General features: G+C 45.8%; 1 non-coding gene across 1 annotated transcript; it reads right to left on the reverse strand.

The window, feature by feature from the left end:
• Positions 1–6,611: 6,611 nt before the first annotated feature.
• Positions 6,612–6,743, reverse strand: LOC115065264. Its single transcript, XR_003845057.1, has one exon. It is a non-coding gene; the product is annotated as a small nucleolar RNA SNORA17 (small nucleolar RNA).
• Between the last annotated feature and the right edge of the window lie 811 nt (positions 6,744–7,554).

Raw genomic sequence — 7,554 nt, forward strand, 5'->3', positions numbered from 1 at the left:
TGTGTGTGTGTGTGTGTGTGTTGCTGGGAGTCAAACTCAGGACTATGAGCAAAGTAAGCAAATCTCTATCACTGAACCACACCTCCACACCTTTAATTGTAAATATTTTTTGAGCGTTTACTATATTTGTGCTCTAAAGGTTTTGAAAAGATAGTGGAATCATTCCAACTTAGAGACAAGGAACATGAGGGGGTGTGGGGGGGGGTTGACATTATCTCCTGCAAATGAGGGAACAACCGGAAATAGAGTCACACATGTATGCTCTCTGAGTCCTTAAGGGTCCCTCTCCTGGTGGAGGGTCTGTCATAGGGTAAGAGCTTTACCTCTTACCCTAAGGACATGGTCAGTCAATGAGGGAATGGGCAAACTACTCGCGATCCCGTTTTGTGCTCACCTTTGTAGAACTCAGGCAACTGTTCACAAGGACCAGAAACAACAGTTTAGTAAGAAAGGATCCTGAAACCAGGGCCTCACCCTTGGGTCTCTCTCCATCAACAAATAGGAAACACTAAAGAGAGTCCCTAGCTTCTGGCAATGGACTGCCCATTGTTAAGAAACGTTACCAGTTTCCTTTTGTTTGTTTGTTTGTTTTGTGCTGAAACCCCAGCTTCTCTCTCAGCCAGAATGACAGACTGCACTTGCCCCGGGGGCGGGGGGGGCTCCAGAGGCTGGGTGGGTATGGGAATTGTGCAAAGAACAGGAAAACCATTCTCTATTTAATGGCCTTCTGTTGACTCCAGGCAAAGGTCCTTGTTATCCCAGAAGCAGAGTGGGTTCATTTCTCTCCCACTTCATTCATGGCCTTTCAGGCAAACAGATCTGTAAGAAGCTCTGAGGCTGAGATCTCAATCTCAACCCAGTACATGCTGGCGCTGGGTTGGAATCTAGAGCTGATTAGCACAAGTATTCAGGAAAGGAGAGCGAAGATAGCCTGATGGGAGCTCAGGCTACATCCGAGGTCAAGGGGATTTCCTAGGAAGAAAGGCCTCACCAAGGCAAACATTTAGGTCAAAGACATTAATGCATATTCACTTGCAGGTGTTGTGATGGCTACTCCTGGTTGTCAACCTGACTCTATCTGGAATGAACTACCATCCAGAATTGGAAGGCACACCTGTGATCCACCTTGAGTCTGGAAGACACAGGTTTCTGACCTGGATCTTGGCATGGAGATCTTGAGGCACAGTGGCTACGAAAAGCTTAGGCCCAGGCAAGTGAGTACATGTCTTTAATGCCAGGAGAGTAAGGCAAGGAGCTCTCCAAATTCAAGGTTAACCCGGGACAGAACAAGTCCCGGATCCAGATGTAGTAGTACACACCTTGAAAATGGGCCACACCTTCTGCTAGAGACCTACATAAGGACACTGGAAGAGGGAAGGCTCTTCTTTGCCACTTGCATTTACCTGCCAGCACATCGGTTGGAGTCTATTTCTACAGAAGACCAGCTGAAACCAGTCCTTGTGGGACTGAGCAATTACTAGATTCTTGGACTTCCAATTCACAGCTGATCATTGTTGGGGGGTTGGACTACAGACTGTAAGTCATCATAATAAATTCCCTCAATATAGAAAGGCATTCTGGGACTCTAGAGATCTGTGACTAATACAGATATCTTTCTAAGGTATCTCCAAACCCAAACTCATTCATGGGCTTAAGCAGAAAATAAATCATATGTTAGACTCTTTGATTGTTTTTTTTCACCTTTCTCTACTTAGAAAATAAATATATGTTCTAAACAGGCTGTCTTGGCACTGCAGACACATCTCATCAGCAGTTAGGAGAAGGGTTTACTGCTCTCGCAGAAGACTCAGTTTTGGTAGCCAGTCCCCACGTGGTGACTCACAGCCACCTGTAACTCCAGATTCGGAGCATCTGATACCCTCTTCTGGACTCTGAGGGCCCCTGCATGCATGTGCTGCATGTAACTCACACAGGCACATACATCCACATAAAATAATAAACAACCAAAAAATCTCTTCAACAGGACTGCTTTACCCTTCATTGTCCTCTTCGTATCTAACACACAGAAAGGGTTTTTTTTTTTTTTAAATCAGTGTGGCATAAAATGATCCCTTCCCCAGAATAAGTGAGTTCCATTCTGGTTTTGTAGCATAAATAGGATCACAACAGTCATGGGTCACACATCTCTGGTCCCCAAAAGTGCCACTGTTTCTTTTCTCAGCCATATTCACATTTCAATACACCCCTTCTGGTATCTTCTAGAAAAGAGAGAAAGAAGTCTACCTCAAACAAGAGTGGGCCCCGGCCGAGGCTCATGCCTATAATCATAGCCTTTGGGGAATAAGGCAAGAGGAGAGCCATGAGTTCAAGGTCAACCTGGGATATATAGTAAGAGGCAGGCCCACAGAGTTAGGCCTTACTTGTCTCAGAAAAAAAAAACCTGACCAAACATAAAACAAAAAGAACAGTCCACAACGTGGGATGAACTGAACAGCTGAACCTCAGGAAGGGTTATTAGGTCGGTGCAAGCACCCACTTCATACCTCACGGTGAATGCATGGTACTGTGTATTTATCAAGACTCCCAGCACTGAACAGCATAAAGAACCAACCTGAATACATGCACTTCTGAAACACAACTAATTGTATGATGATGATGATGATGATGATGATGATGATGATGTGTGTGTGTGTGTGTGTGCACATGAAGTGTGCATAAGGGTCCACATGCCACAGCATGTACATAGAGGTCAGAGGACAACTTTGTAGCATCCACTCTCTCTATCCACCTTTCTGTGTATTTGTGGGATTGAATTTTTGTCCCAAGCTTTTGGAGTAAGTGCCTTTATCCAAGGAACTATCTCACTAGTCCCTAAAACATTTTGATAGGGAGAGTGTCTGGCATGAAGTGAAGATGTGTCAATATCTATATTGTAAGTATATGAAACCATCTCTCTGTTGGATATGGATGGACTGGCTGACTCAAGGACTTTATAAGAAGAATCTGAGACTTACCATGGAAGAAACTGCGCATGAGCACTGTGCTCCACAGAAGACAGATATTTCCCACTAGGCCTAAAATTCTAATATCACTATTTGTTCATACTAAGAATGAACAATTTAGCGCACGCCTTTAATCCCAGAACTCGGGAGGCAGAGATGGACGGATTTCTGAGTCCAAGGCCAGCCTGGTCTACAAAGTGAGTTCCAGGGCATCCAGGGCTACACAGAGAAACCCTGTCTCAGAAAAAAAAAAAAAAGAATGAACATTTTAACCATGCTTGGCTTCTCCCTGCTAGATGGTAGGCGTAGATAATCCAGAACAAGAGAACAGAAACATCCATGTGGGAACGGATTAGAGCTCAGGAAAACAAGTTTGAGCTTGTGTTCAGTTTTGCACAGGCAGTACCTTGTTTGTTCTATGCTGCCAAAACAGAGTGTTCAAAGCTGGGTGCTTTACAACCAGCCGGTGATTGGCTCACAGTTGCAGAGGTTTTGAAGTCCAATATGGAAGAGTTCCATCCGGCAAAGGACTGCTAGGTGTATCATTATGTGGTAAAAGCAGAGATAGTGGGCACAAGATGCCCCCAAATTGCCCTTCTGTAAGAGTAACAATTCCTTCCATAAGGGCCCAGTCACCTCTCAATGCTGTTCAAACAACAATTCAATTTCGGCATGAACTAAAATGAGCTTTCAAAGCAAGCAGGCAGCAGAATACAGCTTTCTCCCTGGTGAGCTGGTAGACATATCTGCATCACTACGACGTGTCAGCTGAGAGATCATAGACCCACTGGCATCCTGACATTATCAAGCACATTAAACCAGAGCTCAGCTTTTAGTATACTTTCCAATAATAGAATTAGAAGCATTGGCTAATTCCATGACTGAATCAGGAGATAAACAAAATGAACCCAGAGTATTTAGTGCGGCCAGAAAGTTAAGGAAGCTGTAACTCATGTACATGTGCATAGCTGAGATATCAAACAGACACAGGAACCAATGGAAGGATCATCTACGAGCAAAGACAGAGCAAATTGGAGCAACAGAATAAGTCAAGTAATAATAATCTATAACTCACAGCATGACATAACCATTCAAGAACTCACACTTGCATTTATGAGTCTACAGAGTTGATTCTGCAAAGTTTGCCTCTCCACCCATATGCACATCCCACCCACCTATACATATGCACAGCAGCAACAAGAAGTAGCCGCAACAACAACAACAACAACAACACAAAGAAATAGAGAAACAGGCACAATCAAGAAGCCTGAAGACATCACAGCTAAACATACTATGGTGCTCTTAATAGATCCTGAACAAAAAGAGAACATTAAAGGGGATTTGGGAGAAAAAGTGTAAATGAAGCATAGACTTATAATTAATAACAACAGGACAAACTAGGCTTATTGCTTGTGCCAAATGTTCAATGTTAGTAACAGGAGAGAGTGTATGCAGACTAGGATATATGGGAGCGTTCTGTATGGTTCCACAACTTTTCTGCGAACTTAAAACTGTTCTAAAGGAAAAGAAGAAAACAGACCCTTGAAGTTTGTGTGACGATTCCAGGCAAGCTTAGTTCATTCTCCTGCTGACTCTGCTAGCTCCACACACTCTCAGGGCTCTCCTTTCTGTGCCTTCCCATCCAGGTCTCTGCTGTTGGCTTTAACTCCAACAGATGCAACTCCTCTAAATCCTCTAGCAACCCAAGTGTTTGTCTTCAGCCCGTGTGGTCCCCTCAGCTGAACAAACGCCAATGCTTGGCGGAACAGCTCTGCCCCACCTTACCCCCAGCCCCAGTTCACCCTTGTGATACATTAGCTCTCTTACACGTCCAGTTTAGGGATATATGCTCAAACGGCTTTGTTTTGTCTCATTGTGTAGTTTCCAGAGGAAAATAAATGGGTGTGGAAAGAGCCCTGCAAACCTACCCTCAAACAAGGTGTCCATAGACTCTAGGGAGTTCAATTATAATTCCCACAGAAATTAAAGGAAAAAAAAAGAGAACTCAAAGTGTAGGCACTTAGAAGGCTGGGAGGTAAAACAGATACAAGGCATAGTAATAATAATAATAATAATAATAATAATAATAATAGGTTCCTACTGAATTCTAAGCTGTCGCTAAGTCAGTGACACGAAAGGCCCCAGGACAGGGAGGATGAGGCTGGTCCTCAGGCGTGGTGCTTGTTTGCAGGCTCATCCATTCTGTCTCCCAATTACCTCAGATAAGCAATACTTCACCTAAAAAAATACCTTTTTGTTGGTTCTTTGTAAATTTCACATCACACACCCCAAACCGACTCCTCTCTCCCTCCCCTTATACCTGCCCTTCACCCTTGCAACCTCCCCCACAACAGAGTGGGGTAAAATCTCACTGTGGAATATATAGTACGTAACAGTGTGTTCCTTGGTATACCCTTTTATCTACTTCTTTATTTGCAAATGTTCACTGCAATGACTCATTGGTCCGGTACGAGGCCTCTGGCTTCTGGTACCCTAGCAATACTGGAACCTCACTGGGATTCTTCTTGGATATCCTGTTCTTGCCCTGTGTCATGGAGATCCTGTAGTTTTGGATCTGTAGGGCTGGCCTTTTATTTCACTTTAGCAGTTCATTGATGGGGTAGGCCAATTCAAAGTCCTGGATCTGGGCCTGAGAGGTCTCTGAGTTGGTCAGCTCACTGACTCTCACATGCTCATGCCCATGGGGTCTGCTCAGCAGCAACCGCTCTACCCAAGGCCAGCACTACCCTGCTCCCCAGACAAGTGTCATAGCCGGTGAGGGACAGGACCAGCTCTCTGGCTCTCGTTACCCCAGGGCCAGCTCTCTTGCCTGCTATAGGCAATGAGGAAAGATGGAGGGGAAGAAGGCATTTCTCCCTTGTCCATGCCACCACACGACAGACAAGAGACCACACCCTTGGAGCTGGCTCACCCGAAACTCCCAAGCTGCTCTCCCAAATAATGCAGTTGGCTAAGGATAGGCCAGCTCTCCCATGATGCCCAGACAAGGGGTGGGACCAGTTTTGCATAGCTCTCAGACATCAACATGTCTCCAGGCAACAGCCCAGACCAGGAAAGTCTACCTGGCCTTTGGTGGCAACAGATTCCTGCTGCTTCAGGGACCACAATCCCAGATGTGGCCCCCAGAAGCAGCACAGACAAGAACCTAGGGGGCATCACCAGCTACTCACATCAGGCTGTCCCTCACTACTCTTGAGTCTCCAGTTCTGCCTCCCTTCATTGTGCCCACATCCTTCAGTTTCTCCTTCTCTTCTGTTTCTCCACCACTCACTTGATCCTCTTAGTGGATCCCAGGGTCTCTGAGTGTCTGAGGATATCTCAGAAGTGGTCTCAGGAGTGCTATGATCCACTTGAGTGTTATGGCACCGGGCAAAGGTCATCTTGGTCGTGGTTTGCTCTCCAAGGCCTGTGCAACACTGGACTAGTAGTAATCTCAGGCTAGCTTCCTGTCTCCCTGTCCAAGCCCCATGGTGCTGCTGTGGTGGTCCTCTAGGGCTTGCTCCTCATCAGGGGTCTATGGCCCCAGGCCGGGTTCTTCTAGTCTCTGGCTTGCTCCCTGACCTGGGAATCCATCTGGCCTACACAGCACCAGACTGGCGGTCATCTCAGACCTCCCTTTTTTCAGGGAGTGTTTGACTACTAATCAATCAAATGTTCACAGGTCAGAACACTAAGTACAGACATAGCCTTTCACCTCCCTGCCACCTATGGACACACGTGTGGCACAGCAGGCACACCTGCAAAGCCTCTAAAGGCAGGGCAATACTCATCTTTTAAGAAGAAAATTAAAAATTTCAGACAAGAGTCTTACTATGTAGTCCCTGACGGGTCTGAAATTTGCAGCAGTCCTCCTGTCTCAGCTCCCTGAAAATAATCATTTAAAAAAATGTTTTTATTTTATGTTATATGATAAGCATTTATCTTAAATGTTTGCACCACATGCAAGTCTGGTACCCCTAGAGGCCAGGAGAGGCATCAGATCCTCTGGAACTGGAGTTACAGATGTTTGTGGGCTGCCTTGCGGATGCTGGGAATCCCAGGTCCTCTGTCAGAACAGCCAGTGCTCTTAACTGATGAGCCATCCCTCCAGCCCCCTAGAACTACCTTTTAATGAGTCATGAATGCTGAGGGTGACCAGGGTTAGGAAGCAGTGACAGGTGCCAGGTGCCCATGGAATTTTGCTTTGTTTTGTTTTGTTTGTTTTGTTTTTTGGTCGCATTCTCACTATCCTCCACCCTAGTCAGAGGATAGAAGTTTAGAAGTCAGATAGGGGAATATGTGAGTCATTTGTGGTCTTTTACTAATCCACAAAATGAGTGACATTTAAGAGCTAAGAGGCCAGTGTTGCATCTAGTCATGCCTTCCAGAGAGAAGAAAAGCAAGATGGAACGATGCCCTTGGGAGGCTGAGGCTGGAAGACTGTGAGTACAAGGCCAACTAGGCCTGCTCAAGGAAACGCCCTCCTCATACACACATCTTCTTCTCCCTCTCCCTCTCCCTCTCCCTCTCCCTCTCCCTCTCCCTCTCCCTCCTCTTCCTCCTCCTCCTCTCCCTCTCCCTCTCCCTCTCC

Source organism: Mus pahari, chromosome 13 (genome assembly GCF_900095145.1).
Source record: "Mus pahari chromosome 13, PAHARI_EIJ_v1.1, whole genome shotgun sequence".
NCBI lineage: Eukaryota > Metazoa > Chordata > Mammalia > Rodentia > Muridae > Mus > Mus pahari.